Source organism: Lampris incognitus, chromosome 12 (genome assembly GCF_029633865.1).
Source record: "Lampris incognitus isolate fLamInc1 chromosome 12, fLamInc1.hap2, whole genome shotgun sequence".
NCBI lineage: Eukaryota > Metazoa > Chordata > Actinopteri > Lampriformes > Lampridae > Lampris > Lampris incognitus.
In genome coordinates, this window is record NC_079222.1 from 56,850,454 (window position 1) to 56,870,805 (window position 20,352).

Here is a 20,352-nt window from a genome sequence, read left to right on the forward strand (position 1 = left end):
ATGCGGTACTCCTTTATGAGTCTTATTGACCGTTCGATGTGTATTCTCAAGCCAGCAATACTCTGTGTGTCTGTGAGCTCATCACAGCTAAACTGTCCACTTGGGCCTAAAAATGCAGGGATGACAAGTGTTACATCTATTTCATCGAGCAGGTCTTTGATAAGGAAGCCCTTATCGGCCATGACCTCATCACCTGACTCTAAGAGGTCCAGAACACCTGACCTCTTAGTTATCTCCTTATCAGAAATACATCGTGTGTATAGATTACTTACCAGGCTAACTGACCCTGAGGGAGTGATCCCAATTAGGGATTTCAGTGTAGTGTTACTTTTATAATGGGAGTATGTCATGGTGTTCAAAACCTTCCAACTAGCTGTCTCGATGCGGATCTCTGTGCAGTCTAGTATCACTCTTGTGTTTGAGTAGAATTCCCTGAATACTGGTGGCATTAGCTCGTCTACTGCTGCTCTACTAGGCCATATTGGGAGGGTCCCTAACATAAAGAGCAAATAGTTGGCCCACGTCGTACAGTTCCTGCTGACTGTGGCCGGTGACACATTGAATCGTAGAGATAAATCCAGAGCAAAAAAGCCCTGCCTCACACAGCACAAGAACAGGAAAAACTGATCAATCAGTAATAATAATAATAGTGGTAATAATAGATAAATGCTCTGCATGGAAGCCAGACACAGAAATGTGTTCTAGGTTATGGCTGTTCCTTTGCATTTGAGTCCATCGCACCATGGACTCTGCAGTAGGCTGTAAAGCTAGGAAGAGTGCTTTGAGGGTGTGGTAATCCTTAAAACCAGTGTAAAACCTGATCAGATTGGGCGCACACTGGAAGCGTTCTAGACCAAAACGCTCACTTCTCAGCTTTTTCTTTTCGTCCTCCAGGAAAGCGATGCGTTTCTTTACTGCGTCAAGCTGGTCTTCCACAGAAAGGGGCTTCACGTCGTAGTCATGGTCAGGTAGAGTCGCCCAAACCTCACTGGACACAGGAGGATATGTCATACATGTGGGAAGCAATATAAATCCACACATTTTCCTGTTATCAAGATGATGTGTCAGAACAGAGCTACCCACTATTGAAAGATTAGTGAATATATATATACATATTATACAATGCAGTAATCTACATGTTTAAAAAATTGTATTGTACTGACAGTAACAACTCACCTATCTCCCTAATGTTCCTCTTCATGTTCCTCTTCATCTTCTTCCGCTGTTAAGTCACCAATGTGACTACAAACAGGAGCAAACATTTTTGAAACGTCAAGGATTTATCTCTTTCCCTTCTTTGATAGGAGTTGCAGGATGGTACACAGCAGTGCGACATGTCGCTTCCAGCAGTGTTTTCAATGAAGTAAGAAGGGGGCGTGGCTAAGTTCCCACCGCTTGGTTTCTTTTAAATCCAAGATGGCCGCGGCGTGAAATGGGCGTATGCATGGCGTGGAACACTACAGCACCACCACGGGCCCCCCAGTCTGGGCGCCCGTGCACGGCGCCTCGACCCAGCCGAGCTCGCCATCGCCAAGGAGGAGTTTGCCAACATGGGGCGCCTCGGCATCGTTCGCCGCTCCGACAGTCCATGGGCCTCCCCCCTGCACATGGTCACGAAGGCTAACGGTGGCTGGCGCCCATGTGGTGATTACTGCCTCCTCAACAACGCCACGACGCCAGACCGCTACTCTGTCCCGCACCGGGGCGCGGTCATCTTCTCCAAGGTGGACCTCGTGCGCAGATACCACCAGGTGCCGGTCCGCCTGCAGGATGTGCCGAAGACGGCAGTAATCACGCCGTTCAGTCTGTCCGAGTTCCTGAGGATGCCATTCCTGTTTGTTTACCTGGACGACATTCTCGTGGCCAGTACGTCCGCAGCGGAGCACCTGTTCCACCTCCGGCAGCTGTTCGAACGGCTCAGCCAGCATGGGCTCATCGTTAACCCTGCAAAGTGCCAGTTGGGTCTGCCAGCCATTGATTTTATCGGGGACCGGGTTACAAAGGACGGAGCAACCCCCCTCCCCGACAAGGTGGATGTCATCGCCAGGTTACCGAGCCCGAACACGGTGAAGTCCCTGCAGGAGTTCCTGGGCATGGTGAACTTTTACAACCGGTTCATCGGCTCATCTCATGCGCCCCCTGTATTAGGCTCTGAAGGGTAAGGACCCCAAGGGCCCAGTTGACTGGTCGGAAGAGAGAAACCGGGCGTCTGAGGATGCTAAGGCTGCACTAGCTGACACCGCCTTGTTGGCGCACCCATCACCAACTGCTCCAGTAGCACTCACCACGGATGCCTCAGATTACGCTGTGGGGGCGGTGTATGAGCAGTGGGTGGGCGGAGCCTGGCAGCCGCTTGCTTTTTTCAGCCGCCAGCTGCGCAGCAGTGAGAGGAAATACAGAACCTTCGACATGGAGCTTCTTGGCCTGCTTCTCGCCATCCGCCGCTTCTGGTTCCTGCTGGAAGGCCGCCAGTTCTCTATGTTTGTGGACCACAAGCAGCTGACATTCACCATGGCCAAAGCCACCGAGCCGTGGTCTGGGCACCAGCAGCACCAGCTCTCTTACATCTCGGAGTTCACCACTGACATCCGGCACGTCGCCGATAAGGACAACTTCGTCGTCGACTGCCTCTCCCGGGCGATGTTGGGGGCCATCCACTTGGGACTCGCCTACGCAGCCATGGCTGCAGACCAGGCTGCTGACACAGAAGTGCAGGCCTACCGGACTGCTGACACCGGGCTGCAGTTTAAGGATGTGGTGTTTGATGACGCCGGGGCCACGCTTCTCTGTGACATCTCCACGGGTCAGCCCTGGCCCATGGTGCCCACAGGATGGCGCCGACGGGTTTTCGACGCCATCCATGGCCTTTCACACCCAGGCGTGAAGGCGTCAATGAAGTTGATGAGGGCCAAGCTCATGTGGCATGGCCTCAGGAAGGACGTCAAGGACTGTGCGGGCACCTGCGTGGCCTGTCAGTGCTCCAAGGTTCACCGCCACACCAAGGCACCCCTGGTGCTGTTCCCGGTGCCTGGGAGGCGTTTCAACCATGTCAATGTGGACCAAGTAGGACCCCTTCCCTCCTCCCGTGGTTTCACTCATCTCCTTACCATGGTGGATAGGACCACTTGTTGGCCAGAAGCTATTTCGTTATCAACCACCACTTCTGCTGAAGTGGCCCGGGCGTTCATCGGGTCCATCTGACCTCACTTCTGACCGAGGCCCGCAGTTCACATCCGAGCTCTGGACTGCAGTCACTGAAAGCCTAGGGGTGAAGCTCCACCGCACCACGGCGTGCAACCCGCAGGGCAATGTGAGCGGTTTCATCGTTCTATAAAGGCCGCTCTTCGGGCCAGCCCCACAGACAGTAGCTGGGTCAACCGCCTCCCATGGGTCATGCTTGGCCAGTGCTCATCGGCCGAGCTGGTTTACGGCTAGCCACTGCGGGTCCCGGGGAATTTCTCCTAGATGTTGCGACACCCTGGTCTGCTGCGCGCCAACAGGCTGTGTTCCAGGACGCTGCTGGCATTTTCACTCCAGTCCCAACTTCGTGGCACGGCCTCCCTCAGTCTTACATCCCCAAGGACCTGCAGTCGGCTGAGTACGTCTTCATCCGGTATGACGCCCTCCGTACCCCCCTGCGGCCACCCGACGATGGCCACCTCCGTGTCCTGGCGGCGGGGGCTAAGAACTTTGTTGTGGATGTCGGTGGTATGCAGGAGTGGGTTTCGGTGGACTGCCTCAAGCTGGCTCACCTGGACTTGGACAGGCCGGTTCAACTGGCCCAGCCCCCTCAGCGTGGGCGCCCCCCTGCCCCTACACCTGTCAAGAGGAGCCATTTTGGCCGCATTATTCGTCCCCCGCCACGTTGTTTTTTTTGTTTTGTTTTTGTCATGGTGAATTCTGGGGGGGCGTGTGTAGTGACCTAGTTGCAGGTTAGATATTCACCATGCGGGCCAGAGACGGTCCCCTTAAGACATTGGGCGGGGGTTAACAAGGGGTATTGTGGGTGGACATGAGGCTGAGGTTTTTAGCATAGTGGACTGCTGACTTACAGTTTGTTGGAGGAAATAAACGACCCCACGGCTGTATGGTCAAAAGGAGAGGTGGTCTCGTCTCCTTTCTTTCATCCTCCACAATATTACTACAGTAGCAGTAGGCTAATAACTTGTCTGGGATCAAGAACAGTGGCCAAAGAGTACAGCGGCTCCTTTTCGATGTTGCCGAACCTTCTCTGAACCGCCTCCAACGAAGTGGTTTTTGCAGTTCCCACTCCACGGTCTGTGTCTGTGTAGCATGGTTAAAATGTCATAACCAAAATATGTTGTATAATTACACAAAGTATCACCACATGATTATTATTAATATTATTATTTTCATTGCTAACATTATTACTTTATTTTATTATATCAACAGGAAACGCCTATAGTAGCCCCTCCCTATTGTGACCCCATTTCCCGTTAGTAGCCCCAAAACGTATGTTCCCCCTGACCCCTGCCTATTTCCCGCTCTGGACATGTAGAAAGAGGTATGTGTTCATTTTTGTCTGCCCCTGTAATTTATTTTATCCATTCCTAATGTGTCTTATGTCTAATGTGGGTCCATATTCTTGCGTAGGCAACAGCAGGAGCTGATCTGAAGTTTCCTGAGACCTGTCCTGTTTTGTTTATATGCGACAGAACACAGATCCCATGCATGAGAGAAGTTGTCCTGTCTTTCCTACACAACGTAAAGGAAAAAGTACACCGGTCACATCTGGCCTTCTCTCCAAAAGCCCTTTCAGCGCAGTGATGGCTGGAATGATGTCTGCAGCTGTTGCTATCGAGGAGCTGATTTCTTTTGTGAGTTCCTCAAAAGGTGCGAGGAGGCTCAACACGTTATCAATTAGCCCCCACTGATGCGTGTTGAGTGTGGCTAGCAGCTCGTGCTCTGCAGCGTGTGCCCTCAGAGCGCGTCTCTGCTCCATCAACTATTGCAGCCTATAGTATTGTAGCGAATTCATGGGGCAGCCCGGGAACCACCGCAGCTAGGCGACAACGTTAACCAGTCGACTAAAGGGTCTGACCCGTTAGCCAAGGGCTAGCGAGTCTATTTATCCGTGCACGTTACACTATGTACTATTCCATCTGGTAGGAACATCTGTCCGCAGTCGTTTCTCAGGCTGACCCAACTGTCCCTGGATGTCGTGAAGTCATGAACAGGTGAGCGGAGAGTGTTTAAAATGTCCGACAATCTTCCTTCCAGTTGCCACGGCATCAATGATGCTTCATTGGGACAGCAGACCTTCATTCACACACTTACTAACTGTAAGTGCGTGTGCCATGCAGGGCAAACTCGGCAAAGGTTTTTGCTGCAGGATGGTAGCCAACCCAGAAGGTTGGTTGAGTGGACAATTTTTAGGCCCACTTTTCTAGGCCCCTCCCCCATTGTGGTGTGTGGTCCCTAAATAGGGCTGCTCAGCCACATGGGGGTCTGCCGAAAGCAGCTGTCACTGAATCCCAGGTGCTAGTGACCATATACCCCATGCTGCTGATGTGCAGGGCTCTGACTCGGAGCTCCCAGGCCAATTCCACCCTGCTCCCATCGTCAGACCCCCCCAATGCCACCAGACTTAAACTGGATATAAGGCCGGATATTGTACACCACGGTCAGAGATGGAGACCTATGCAAGGAGGTTTTTAAGAGTGCCACAGGGGGTGCGCAATCCTCAGTAGCTTTGTCTTTGCCATGACAGGTTGGTTCTGTTGGAAAGGACCCAGAACGACCAGTCACCTATCATGACTGCAGGAGGCTGCCGGAAACGCCAGACTGTCGAAGAACTGCCTAATGTGTGCCGCCAAACATGCTTTTCTCTCTGGGTGTGCGCCTTTGTCTCAATACACTTCCCACAAGGAAGTGGGGCAGTGGTTGGCCATAAACAGCCTCTGGGGACCACTGCAGCTTCAAGATCCCCTACCAAGCTTGCCTGAGGCTGTGAGGCACCCAGTTACAGCGTGTGGCCACAAGGAGGCCTAGTAGGGGTCTTGGCGAAGGAGGGGCTATGTACTGGTGGGGGAAGGCTTATGCACTGGGCTGCCTCCTTGTTCACCACAAGGGCTAGCCAGTGGCAGCAAGCTGTAAGCGAGAGGTTAGAAAAGCAGGAGGTAAGCAAGCATGTATCTTTCCTCTAACTACTGCACCAGACGCATCACATCACCCTGTGTGAAACACACACTTCTACATGAGGTAATACCAGAATCAGAGAAGGTAGGAGGGATGTAAAGAACAAAGGAAGGCCATAGGGAGGAAGAGACAGGGAAAGACTGGTGATCAGGTTGCTAAAAAATATAAAAGGACAAACGGGGTTGGATCGTATATCAGAAAATAGATATAATCAAATCCATGAAATGGACAAGAAATGACATCCAATAATGTTTATATCTGAAGTTATCTGGCCTCAAGGCAAGGAACATCATTCACATCTTCCACTGTAACAAGTGTATTTTATTCAATAATTTGTCATTTTTGGCCTGGTAGCCTGTCCAGGGTGTCTCCCCACCGGCCACCCAATGACTGCTGGGATAGGCTCCAGCATCTCCGCGACCCCGATAGCAGGATAAGCGGTTTGGATAATGGATGGATGGATGGATGGAATTTGAAATTTAGGTGGGAATTGTGTTTGTAAGAGGCTGTGTGACCTAATTTCTGGGGTATTCTTCACTAATTATAATCAGCCCCAGAGGGGAATATTTTTCCATACGGTGAGGTTACTCATTAGCGTGCTGCAGAAGTTCTACTTTTCTGCTAACTATAGTCTGCTTTTCTGCCATTTACTGACCTATAACACATCCCAAATAATGTGTCATTTTACTGTTCAGATCAAACTTGTTACCAGCTTATCCCACCAGCAAGCCATCATTTGTACAGGTTTTCTTTAACACATTTGTATATACAAGTTTTTGCGTACAATTTTTAATGAGCTGTATGTGTTTGTGCATCAATTCTGCAAAGTAAATCTTCAAGGGAAGAAAAGGAGATTAGCATACGAATAGAAAAAAGAGGATAGGAGTGGAGAACACAAGTGGACAGGAAGAGAAAATTGAGACAAAAGGAAAATAAAGGTGAAAAGTAAAGAGTAGAAGATAATGTGATTTCAGTAAATGCAAGGAAATACAATAACAAGTGACGTGTCACTTGTTATTCACATGGCTAACAAAGGTTTAGATCCATCTGAGCCTTACCTGAGACTGTCCCTCCTCCAACACTCGCCTGAGACTGTCCCTCCTCCAACACTCGCCTGAGACTGTCCCTCCTCCAACACTCGCCTGAGACTGTCCCTCCTCCAACACTAGCCTGAGACTGTCCCTCCTCCAACACTAGCCTGAGACTGTCCCTCCTCCAACACTAGCCTGAGACTGTCCCTCCTCCAACACTAGCCTGAGACTGTCCCTCCTCCAACACTCGCCTGAGACTGTCCCTTCTCCAACACTAGCCTGAGACTGTCCCTCCTCCAGCACTCGCCTGAGACTGTCCCTCCTCCAACACTCGCTTGAAACTGTCCCTCCTCCAACACTCGCCTGAGACTGTCCCTCCTCCAACACTCGCCTGAGACTGTCCCTCCTCCAACACTAGCCTGAGACTGTCCCTCCTCCAACACTAGCCTGAGACTGTCCCTCCTCCACTACTAGCCTGAGACTGTCCCTCCTCCAACACTCTCCTGAGACTGTCCCTCCTCCAACACTCGCCTGAGACTGTCCCTCCTCCAACACTCGCCTGAGACTGTCCCTCCTCAAACACTCGCCTGAGACTGTCCCTCCTCCAACACTAGCCTGAGACTGTCCCTCCTCCAACACTCGCCTGAGACTGTCCCTCCTCCAAACACTAGCCTGAGACTGTCCCTCCTCCAACACTCGCCTGAGACTGTCTCTCCTCCAACACTAGCCTGAGACTGTCCCTCCTCCACTACTAGCCTGAGACTGTCCCTCCTCCAACACTCTCCTGAGACTGTCCCTCCTCCAACACTCTCCTGAGACTGTCCCTCCTCCAACACTCGCCTGAGACTGTCCCTCCTCCAACACTCACCTGAGACTGTCCCTCCTCAAACACTAGCCTGAGACTGTCCCTCCTCCAACACTCACCTGAGACTGTCCCTCCTCCAACACTAGCCTGAGACTGTCCCTCCTCCAACACTCGCCTGAGACTGTCCCTCCTCCAACACTCGCCTGAGACTGTCCCTCCTCCAACACTCGCCTGAGACTGTCCCTCCTCCAACACTAGCCTGAGAATGTCCCTCCTCCAACACTAGCCTGAGACTGTCCCTCCTCCAACACTAGCCTGAGACTGTCCCTCCTCCAACACTCGCCTGAGACTGTCCCTCCTCCAACACTAGCCTGAGACTGTCCCTCCTCCAACACTAGCCTGAGACTGTCCCTCCTCCAACACTCGCCTGAGACTGTCTCTCCTCCAACACTAGCCTGAGACTGTCCCTCCTCCAACACTAGCCTGAGACTGTCCCTCCTCCAACACTCACCTGAGACTATCCCTCCTCCAAACACTAGCCTGAGACTGTCCCTCCTCCAACACTAGCCTGAGACTGTCCCTCCTCCAACACTAGCCTGATACTGTCCCTCCTTCAACACTCGCCTGAGACTGTCTCTCCTCCAACACTAGCCTGAGACTGTCCCTCCTCCAACACTCGCCTGAGACTGTCTCTCCTCCAACACTAGCCTGAGACTGTCCCTCCTCCAACACTAGCCTGAGACTGTCCCTCCTCCAACACTCGCCTGAGACTGTCCCTCCTCCAACACTAGCCTTAGACTGTCCCTCCTCCAACACTAGCCTGAGAATGTCCCTCCTCCAACACTCGCCTGAGACTGTCCCTCCTCCAACACTAGCCTGAGACTGTCCCTCCTCCAACACTAGCCTGAGACTGTCCCTCCTCCAACACTCGCCTGAGACTGTCCCTCCTCCAACACTAGCCTGAGACTGTCCCTCCTCAAGCACTCGCCTGAGACTGTCCCTCCTCCAACACTCGCCTGAGACTGTCCCTCCTCCAACACTCGCCTGAGACTGTCCCTCCTCCAACACTAGCCTGAGACTGTCCCTCCTCCAACACTCGCCTGAGACTGTCCCTCCTCCAACACTAGCCTGAGACTGTCCCTCCTCCAACACTTGCCTGAGAAAAGACACTGCTGTCTGCCTGTGTTAAGCTGTTTTCTCTGTATGTGTGTGTGTGTCTCTCTTTGTCTGTCTGTGTGTCTCTCTATCTGTCTGTTGCTTTCTGTCTCTCTGTCTCCCTCTCCCTCTCCCTCTCTCTCCCTCTCCCTCCCTCTCTCTCCCTCTCCCTCCCCCTCTCTCTCTCTCTCTCTCTCTCTCTCTCTCTCTCTCTCTCTCTCTCTCTCTCTCTCTCTCTCTCTCTCTCTCTCTCTCTCTCTCTCTCTCTCTCTCTCTCTCTCTCTCTCTCTCTCTCTCTCCTGGATGTCTCCCCTCCCTTTGTCTCCAGTGACAGAACATGCAGGAGACATTACCATCCCAGCCTGCGAGCTATCTCCATCATCTGTCAGTCTCTCTTCCAGCAACACTGTTGCTATGTAGGCTCTACAGACCCGTCCTCTCGCTCAACACACAGACCCATCCTCTTCCTCATCACACAGACCCGTCCTCTCACTCATCACACAGACCCGTCCTCTCACTCATCACACAGACCAGTCCTCTTCTTCATCACACAGACCCATCCTCTTCCTGGTCACTTTCTACTACCCTTTGTCGACATTTAAGGAACAGAAGCGACAGCTAACAAGAGGTAAGTGAGTCAGATATTTGTACTTGCTAATGTTTCGTGTTAAGTAAGTACCAGTATTTTAGTGTTAAGTAAGTACCAGTATTCTAGTGTTAAGTACGTACCAGTATTTTACTGTTAAGTACTTACCAGTATTTTAGTGTTAAGTAAGTACCAGTATTTTAGTATTAAGTAAGTACCAGTATTTTAGTATTAAGTACGTACCAGTATTTTAGTATTAAGTAAGTAACAGTGTTTTAGTGTTAAGTAAGTACCAGTATTTTAGTGTTAAGTAAGTAAAAGTATTTTAATGTTAAGCAAGTAACAGTATTTTAGTGTTAAGTAACAGTGTTTTAGTGTTAAGTAAGTACCAGTATTTTAGTGTTAAGTAAGTAACATTATTTTAGTGTTAATTAAGTACCAGTATGTTAGTGTTAAGTAAGTACCATTATTTTAGTGTTAAGTAAGTAACAGTATTTTAGTGTTAAGTAAGTACCAGTATTTTAGTGTTAAGTAAGTACCATTATTTTAGTGTTAAGTAAGTAACAGCATTTTAGTGTTAAGTAAGTAACAGTATTTTAATGTTAAGTAAGTACCAGTATTTTAGTGTTAATTAAGTAACAGTATTTTAATGTTAAGTAAGTAACAGTATTTTAGTGTTGAGTAACAGTGTTTTAGTGTTAAATAAGTACCAGTATTTTAGTGTTAAGTAAGTAACATTATTTTAGTGTTAAGTAAGTACCAGTATTTTAGTGTTAAGTAAGTAACAGTATTTTAGTGTTAAGTAAGTACCAGTATTTTAGTGTTAAGTAAGTACCATTATTTTAGTGTTAAGTAAGTAACAGTATTTTAGTGTTAAGTAAGTAACAGTTTTTTAATGTTAAGTAAGTACCATTATTTTAGTGTTAAGTAAGTACCAGTATTTTAGTGTTAAGTAAGTAACAGTATTTTAGTGTTAAGTAAGTAACAGTATTTTAGTGTTAAGTAAGTAACAGTATTTTTGCACTTCACGTTTGAGCTTTAGGTATGACGGCTTCACATGTCAGCGTAGCCTCTTAGTATGTCTGAATATTTCAAACCACTAATTGTTTGTTGATGAAAGTGGATTTGGTTTGATCGTTTGTTTTATTAGAAATATAGGCGTCCATGAATTTTCATCTATTTGATGAAAAAATGCTAATTCTGTTTCAGTCTTCTGGGACTTTTTACATCAATCCAGCATGAACAAGTTTACCGTTAATGACATTTCCTTATTATGATTTCATTTTAAATTAAAAGAAAACCCATATTTCCTTGTTTTTGTCATTATCTTTGCATTCATGTATTTCAGATAAGGTGGAAACCATCCCTGAGTATAAAGTATAAGCTATGCGAGAAAGGAAATACAGTTTCAACTTCATCCCACCTATCCTAGGAGCAAGCTAGTGTGTTTTAAGCCCACCACTGTGGGACTCGGACAGTTTCTCATGCTCCCTGTAGTACTGTACTGCAGAGCAGTAACCTCCAGCTTGTCTTGTGTCAACACACGTTGTTAGGTCTGCCATCACTCCAGGGGTGTGCTGGTGTCCAAGCCTCGGTTCACGAGGAAACAGTCAGAGCCAAGAAAACGAACTCGTGCAGAAAAGAAACATGGCATTTTTTCCACTTTCATGTTGATGTTTTAAATCATTCTAGGGTTTCGCAATTCTTTCCTGGGGGGGAGGGGGGGCTTCAAAATCAAATAATTCAAACATAATAGATATTGCATTTTCCATAGGAAAGGAAAATTACTGCTATGAGCACTATGACTTTCCTCTTGGACATTGTGCAAACGAATTGATTTGATCGTAATAGAAAACAGAAATCACCAGAAAGAGATGAGGTGCAGGACACAGACTACCAGCTGTCTTCAGGAAGACTGGAAGACTCGGGGTTGTGTCGACCAATGCTCATGTTTGGCATAGAGCAGGATGACATTATTTAATCTTTGCATACAGCAGTATTAGTTATTATTTAATCTTTGCATACAGCAGTATTAGTCACTATTTAATCTTTGCATACAGCAGTATTAGTCATTACTTAATCTTTGCATACAGCAGTATTGGTCATTATTTAATCTCTGCATACAGCAGTATTGGTCACTATTTAATCTTTGCATACAGCAGTATTAGTCATTACTTAATCTTTGCATACAGCAGTATTGGTCATTATTTAATCTTTGCATACAGCAGTATTGGTCATTATTTAATTTTTGCATACAGCAGTATTGGTCATTATTTAATCTCTGCATACAGCAGTATTAGTCATTACTTAATATTTGCATACAGCAGTATAAGTCATTATTTAATCTTTGCATACAGCAGTATTAGTCATTACTTAATATTTGCATACAGCAGTATTGGTCATTACTTACTCTTTGCATACAGCAGTATTAGTCATTATTTAATCTTTGCATACAGCAGTATTGGTCATTATTAAATCTTTGCATACAGCAGTATTAGTCATTATTTAGTCTTTGCAAACAGCAGTATAAGTCATTATTAAAACTTTGCATACAGAAATATTAGTTATTATTTAATCTTTGCATACAGCAGTATGAGTCATTACTTAATCTTTGCATACAGCAGTATTAGTTATTATTTAATCTTTGCATACAGCAGTATTAGTCACTATTTAATCTTTGCATACAGCAGTATTAGTCATTACTTAATCTTTGCATACAGCAGTATTGGTCATTATTTAATCTCTGCATACAGCAGTATTGGTCACTATTTAATCTTTGCATACAGCAGTATTAGTCATTACTTAATCTTTGCATACAGCAGTATTGGTCATTATTTAATCTTTGCATACAGCAGTATTGGTCATTATTTAATTTTTGCATACAGCAGTATTGGTCATTATTTAATCTCTGCATACAGCAGTATTAGTCATTACTTAATATTTGCATACAGCAGTATAAGTCATTATTTAATCTTTGCATACAGCAGTATTAGTCATTACTTAATATTTGCATACAGCAGTATTGGTCATTACTTACTCTTTGCATACAGCAGTATTAGTCATTATTTAATCTTTGCATACAGCAGTATTGGTCATTATTAAATCTTTGCATACAGCAGTATTAGTCATTATTTAGTCTTTGCAAACAGCAGTATAAGTCATTATTAAAACTTTGCATACAGAAATATTAGTTATTATTTAATCTTTGCATACAGCAGTATTAGTCATTACTTAATATTTGCATACAGCAGTATTGGTCATTATTCAATCTTTGCATACAGCAGTATTGGTCATTATTCAATCTTTGCATACAGCAGTATTGGTCATTATTAAAGCTTTGCATACAGCAGTATTAGTCACTATTTAATCTTTGCATACAGCAGTATTAGTCATTACTTAATCTTTGCATACAGCAGTATTGGTCATTATTTAATATTTGCATACAGCAGTATAAGTCATTATTTAATCTTTGCATACAGCAGTATTAGTCATTATTTAATCTTTGCATACAGCAGTATTAGTCATTACTTAATATTTGCATACAGCAGTATTAGTCATTATTTAATCTTTGCATACAGCAGTATTAGTCATTATTTAATCTTTGCATACAGCAGTATTGGTCATTATTTAATCTTTGCATACAGCAGTATTAGTCATTATTTAATATTTGCATACAGCAGTATAAGTCATTATTTAATCTTTGCATACAGCAGTATTGGTCATTATTTAATCTTTGCATACAGCAGTATTAGTCATTACTTAATATTTGCATACAGCAGTATTAGTCATTATTTAATCTTTGCATACAGAAGTATTAGTCATTATTTAATCTTTGCATACAGCAGTATTAGTCATTATTTAATCTTTGCATACAGCAGTATTAGTCATTATTTAATATTTGCATACAGCAGTATTAGTCATTATTTAATCTCTGCATACAGCAGTATTAGTCATTACTTAATATTTGCATACAGCAGTATAAGTCATTATTTAATCTTTGCATACAGCAGTATTGGTCATTATTTAATCTTTGCATACAGCAGTATTAGTCATTACTTAATATTTGCATACAGCAGTATTGGTCATTACGTAATCTTTGCATACAGCAGTATTAGTCATTATTTAATCTTTGCATACAGTAGTATTGGTCTGTTAAGGTTTGTAGAACGAACCCAATAGCGACAACACAAGACAAAGTAAAGCACCAACCTGGCAGGACTCGTAGAGGAGAGCCGGCCGGGCCTGGACAGAAGGGGGAGGCGCTTCAGGCGGAACTTGAGAATAGCTTCTTAAAAATGGGAAAACGTAAACTGCCCCCTTAATCCGAAAAGGAAAAAACGTAAACTGCTCCCTTAAAGTCCGAAAGGGAAAAACGTAAACTGCTCCTTTAAAGTCCGAAAGGGAAAAAACGTAAACTGCTCCTTTAAAGTCCGAAAGGGAAAAAAACACAAACTGCTCCTTTAAAGTCCGAAAGGGAAAAAAAACACAAACTGCTCCTTTAAAGTCCGAAAGGGAAAATAAAAAACAAACTGCTCCTTTAAGGTAGAAGTCCAACCGAGTAATAAGATCCACAGTGAGAGAGGAGAAATTAGAATATCAAAAACTTGATCTCAACTAGAAAATCACGATGGGAAAATCCAATGGGGAAAACACAAAGAGAGTTCTTCTCCGAACAAGCTCTCAAGGAGACCTGACACAAGGGAATAATCAAACAAGCAAAAACACGGAGAATACTACAATCTGTACTCCACCGGGAGACACAGAAATGTCACAAAACTCGAGACGAAGAATTTACTCACGGGACTGTTCAGGACGAACTCGCGACGAGTTCTGGAAAGCAAACAAACGTATACTACAGTGGTTAACGAGTAGGTAGGCTGCAGGTGTTTCAGACGCGCCCTTCCCCCGCTCTCATTGCTGGTTGCCAGGTTGGTCAACAGACCGAGCCCTAACAGTACCCCCCCCTCTACGGGAGCCACCAGGCGACCTGCCAGGCTTGTCAGGGTGACGGCGATAGAACTCAGCGAGCAGACCAGGGTCCATGATGAGCTGGCGGGATACCCAGCTTCGTTCCTCCACCCCATAGCCCTCCCAGTCAACCAAATACTGGAACCCCCGTCCCCTGCGTCGGACGTCCATCAGCCGACGGACCTTCCACTGTGGATGCCCATCCACAATCTCAGGGGGAGGCGGAGCTGGGGCCGGAGGCATAAGGGGGCTCTCGGAGACAGGCTTTACTCGGGACACATGAAAAACCGGATGGATCTTCATGGAGGCCGGGAGCTTAAGACGCACAACTGCAGGACTGGGTACTTCCTGGATCTCGAAGGGTCCAACGAACCGGGGATTCAGCTTCTTGGCAGAGGACTGAAGGGGGAGATCCTTGGTGGACAGCCAGACTCTCTGTCCGGGTTGGTAAGCTGGTGCTGTGGATCGGCGACGGTTAGCTCCTCGTCTGGCACGTTCCGTAGCACGGAGCAGCGCAGCCCTGGTGATCTCCCAGACACGACGACAGCGGTCCAGATGAGTCTGCACGGAGGGAACCTCCACTTCGGACTCCTGTGCAGAGAAGACGGGCGGCTGGTAACCCAGGGATGCCTCAAAGGGCGAGAGGCCGGTGGCGGAGCTGACCAGGGAGTTGACCGCATACTCGACCCAGGGGAGAAACTGACTCCAGGAGGTTGGCTTCTTGGCAGCGACGCAACGGAGAGCAGATTCCACACTCTGGTTCATCCTCTCAGTCTGTCCGTTAGTCTGCGGATGATATCCCGACGAAAGGCTGACCGAGGCGCCCAACCCCTTGCAGAAAGCACGCCACACACGGGAAACAAACTGGGGCCCTCTGTCTGACACAATGTCCTTGGGAAGTCCATGCAAACGGAAGACGTGGCTCATCAGGAGGTCAGCGGTTTCTGAAGCAGAAGGAAGCTTAGGCAAAGCCACCAGGTGAACACCCTTGCTGAAGCGATCCACCACCGTCAGGATCACTGTGTTGCCCTGAGACGGAGGAAGTCCAGAGACAAAATCCAATGCCACATGGGACCAGGGCCGACTGGGAATAGGAAGGGGCTGCAGCAGACCAGCCGGTGCCTGGTGAGAGGCCTTGCTGCGGGCACAGATGGTGCAGGCTATGACGAACTCCTTGACGTCCCTCCTCATAGTGGGCCACCAGAACCGTCGAGCTATGAAAGTGAAAGTGCGGTGGACTCCAGGGTGGCAAGCGAGCTGACTGGTGTGGCCCCATTTGAGGACCCGAGACCTCACTGAGTCCGGAACAAACATTCGGCGAGGCGGCACGTTGCTCGGGGCTGGACTGGAGCGCAAGGCGCGCTTGACCACCGTTTCAAGGCCCCAGGTCACCACGCCAACGACCTTGGTCTCAGGGAGGACGGGACTTGGCTCCACCGTTACAGGTTCCTTAAGGTGTTGACGAGACAGAGCATCTGCCTTGGTGTTGCGGGAGCCAGGACGATAAGTCAGTGTGAAGTCGAACCGACTGAGGAAACTGGCCCACCGTGCCTGCCGACCATTGAGACGTTTGGTTGCCCGGATGAACGTCAGGTTCTTATGATCAGTCCAGATGGTAAATGGATGCTCTGCCCCCTCCAGCCAATGGCGCCATTCCTCAAGTGCAGCCACTACAGCGAGAAGCTCCCGATTACCAACATCGTAGTTCTCCTCGGCGGGAAGGAACCGGCGGGAGAAGAACGCGCAAGGATGAACCTTCTGATCGGTCTCTGATCGTTGGGAGAGCACAGCCCCCAATCCGGTGTCCGAAGCGTCCACCTCAACTATGAACTGCCTCTTGGGATCGGGATGGAGTAGGACGGGGGCACTGGTGAACCTCTCCTTGAGCGACAGAAATGCAGAGCGAGCAGCTGGGGACCAGACGAACGGCTGAGAGGGGGAGGTTAGACGGGTGAGGGGTTCTGCTACAGAGCTGTAGTTTCGGACGAACCTCCTGTAAAAGTTCGCGAACCCGAGGAAGCTCTGCAGTTCCTTACGTGACTTAGGATCCGGCCATTCCACCACCGCTTTGATCTTGCGAGGATCAGCTCGAGTCTTGCCTCCCTCCACGATAAAACCTAAGTAGTCCACTGACTCAGAATGGAACAGGCATTTCTCAGCCTTGACGAACAGCCGGTTACGAAGGAGGCGTTCGAGAACCTGCCGCACGTGCTGGACATGCTCCTCGAGGGACCTGGAGAAGATGAGGATGTCATCAAGGTAGACGACAACGAATTGGTCGAGCATGTCGCGAAGGATGTCATTCATGAGTGCCTGGAACACCGCCGGGGCGTTGGTGAGGCCGAACGGCATTACCAGGTACTCATAATGACCACGGGGAGTCTTAAAGGCTGTCTTCCACTCGTCCCCTTTCCGGATCCGAACGAGATGGTAGGCGTTCCGGAGATCCAGCTTAGTGAAGACAGTCGCCTGGGTCAGGGGTTCGAGGGTGGAGCTCATCAGAGGCAGGGGGTATTTATTCTTGATGGTGATGTCGTTGAGTTGGCGATAATCAATGCAGGGTCGGAGACCACCATCCTTCTTCTTAACGAAAAAGAAACCAGCTGCCACCTGGGAGGATGAGGGTCGGATGAGCCCTGCCGCCAACGATTCTGAAATGTAATCGTCCATAGCAGCCTTCTCGGGAATGGAAAGGCTGTAAAGACGACTGCTAGGGAGAGAGGCCCCAGGACGGAGGTTGATAGCACAATCATATGGCCGATGCGGAGGGAGAGACTGAGCCCGCGTCTTGCTGAAGATCTCCCCGAGATCATGATACTCGGGAGGAACAGAGGAAAGATCGGGAGGAGGGGCAATCGGAACAGTCTGGACTGCTGGACCAGGTGCGGCCTGAAGACACCGGGCGTGACAGGAGGAGCTCCACTCCAAAATGTTACCAGACGACCAAGCAATGTGTGGCTCATGCTGAGCCAACCAGGGACGCCCCAAGATCACAGGAACTAAGGGAGACTGGATGACGAAGAACTGAAGGCTCTCCACATGGTTTCCAGCAATAGTGAGAGACACGGGACAGGACTGTCGGGTAACACTGGCCAGGCGGCGCTCATCCAGAGCAAAGGCCTCTATTGGCCTCTCCAATGCCTCACATGGAATGTTAGCTTGAGCAGCAAACGTAGAGTCCAAGAAACACCCATCAGCTCCCGAATCGATGAGTGCGCCTACAGTGATCCGCTGGTCTGTCCAAGCCAGGGTAACGCTCACAAGATGGTTAGCCGGAGCAGGATGGCGGGAACAGGAAAGACGGCTCACTAGGATCTCCCGGGGTCCCAGTGAGCCTAATCTTTTGGCCGCGTAGGACACTCGCTGATCCGGTGTCCCTTAAGACCGCAGTAAAGACAGAGACCTGCCTTGAACCGGGCCTCACGTTCAGCGGGAGTCAGTCGTGTACGCCCAAGCTGCATAGGTTCCTCCTCTGTCACTGTCTGGGAGGAGGAGAGGCTTGCCACAGGGGAAGTGGAGTGCGACGAAGAAGAGCCCCCTTCGGAAGCTCTGGATGGCTGAGAGGTAGAAACGGTTCCCCGTAGACCTCGCTCGCGCCTTCTCTCGCGGAGACGTCCATCGATGCGGATGGCAAGGCTGATAAGGTCGTCGAGAGAGGTAGGATCCTCCCGGGTGGCTAGCTGATCCTTGACGGCATCGCTGAGGCCCCTACGGAAGGTTACCCGAAGTGACTGGTCGTTCCAGCCACTCTCAGCCGCAGCCAGCCTGAACTCGACTGAGTAGTCAGTGACACTGCCACTGCCCTGCTGGATCCTGCTCAATCGGACACCCGGATCCTGACCGTACACTGGGTGATGGAATACCTTCCGAAGCTCAGCCACAAAGTCATCGTAGGAAGAGCAGAAACTGGCCCCCATGGACCAGGAAGCAGTGGCCCACTGAGCAGCGCGGCCAGTCAGCAGGTTAGTCACGTAAGCAACTCTTGCAGCATCTGTGGTGAACCCCCTGGAATGGTGGGCGAAGACAAGCTCACACTGCATGATGAACGTGGCACAGGTCTCAAAGTTGCCATCAAAAGGCTTGGGATTGGAGATACTGGGCTCCCGGAAATCCGAAACATAAACGGTAGGATTGTCTAAGGCAACGGCTGCGGGCACTGCTGGAGGAGGGGTGGCCGGAACTGGTGGGACAGCTGGCTGGATGGTGATAGCCGCTGTGAGAGTTTGCAACTGCTTAAGAACCTCCTCTTGTTGGCTCGCGAGCGCCGCTTGCTGGGCCGAAAGAGAATCCACCGAAGCCTGGAGGGGTTGCACCTGAGCCCGGAGGCCCTGCATGGCAACAGCGGCCTCTTGTAGTTGCTGGCCGTGGGAGGCTGTAAGCTGAATCTGCTTATAGAGAGCAGCCTGGACAGGATTGGCGTCTAGGTTGTCTGGGTTCATAGTGAGGGCGAGTTCGTACTGTTAAGGTTTGTAGAACGAACCCAATAGCGACAACACAAGACAAAGTAAAGCACCAACCTGGCAGGACTCGTAGAGGAGAGCCGGCCGGGCCTGGACAGAAGGGGGAGGCGCTTCAGGCGGAACTTGAGAATAGCTTCTTAAAAATGGGAAAACGTAAACTGCCCCCTTAATCCGAAAAGGAAAAAACGTAAACTGCTCCCTTAAAGTCCGAAAGGGAAAAAACGTAAACTGCTCCTTTAAAGTCCGAAAGGGAAAAAACGTAAACTGCTCCTTTAAAGTCCGAAAGGGAAAAAAACACAAACTGCTCCTTTAAGGTAGAAGTCCAACCGAGTAATAAGATCCACAGTGAGAGAGGAGAAATTAGAATATCAAAAACTTGATCTCAACTAGAAAATCACGATGGGAAAATCCAATGGGGAAAACACATAGAGAGTTCTTCTCCGAACAAGCTCTCAAGGAGAACTGACACAAGGGAATAATCAAACAAGCAAAAACACGGAGAATACTACAATCTGTACTCCACCGGGAGACACAGAAATGTCACAAAACTCGAGACGAAGAATTTACTCACGGGACTGTTCAGGACGAACTCGCGACGAGTTCTGGAAAGCAAACAAACTTATACTACAGTGGTTAACGAGTAGGTAGGCTGCAGGTGTTTCAGACGCGCCCTTCCCCCGCTCTCATTGCTGGTTGCCAGGTTGGTCAACAGACCGAGCCCTAACATGGTCATTATTAAATATTTGCATACAGCAGTATTAGTCATTATTTAGTCTTTGCATACAGCAGTATCAGTCATTATTAAAACTTTGCATACAGAAGTATTAGTCATTACTTAATATTTGCATACAGCAGTATTGGTCATTATTTAATCTTTGCATACAGCAGTATGAGTCATTACTTAATATTTGCATACAGCAGTATTGGTCATTATTTAATCTTTGCATACAGCAGTATTGGTCATTATTTAATCTTTGCATACAGCAGTATTGGTCATTATTTAATCTTTGCATACAGCAGTATTAGTCATTATTTAATCTTTGCATACAGCAGTATTAGTCATTACTTAATATTTGCATACAGCAGTATCAGTCATTATTTAATATTTGCATACAGCAGTATTGGTCATTATTCAATCTTTGCATACAGCAGTATTAGTCATTATTTAATATTTGCATACAGCAGTAT

General features: G+C 48.0%; 1 protein-coding gene across 1 annotated transcript in view; it reads left to right on the forward strand.

Moving 5' to 3' along the window:
* Positions 1–9,556: 9,556 nt before the first annotated feature.
* The window catches only part of LOC130121506 (excitatory amino acid transporter 1-like), a 43,884-nt gene continuing 33,088 nt past the window's right edge, over positions 9,557–20,352 (forward strand). The window contains exon 1 of the mRNA XM_056290323.1: positions 9,557–9,778. The gene's annotated coding sequence lies outside the window, so the exon portion shown is untranslated. The remainder of the gene's footprint in view (positions 9,779–20,352) is intronic.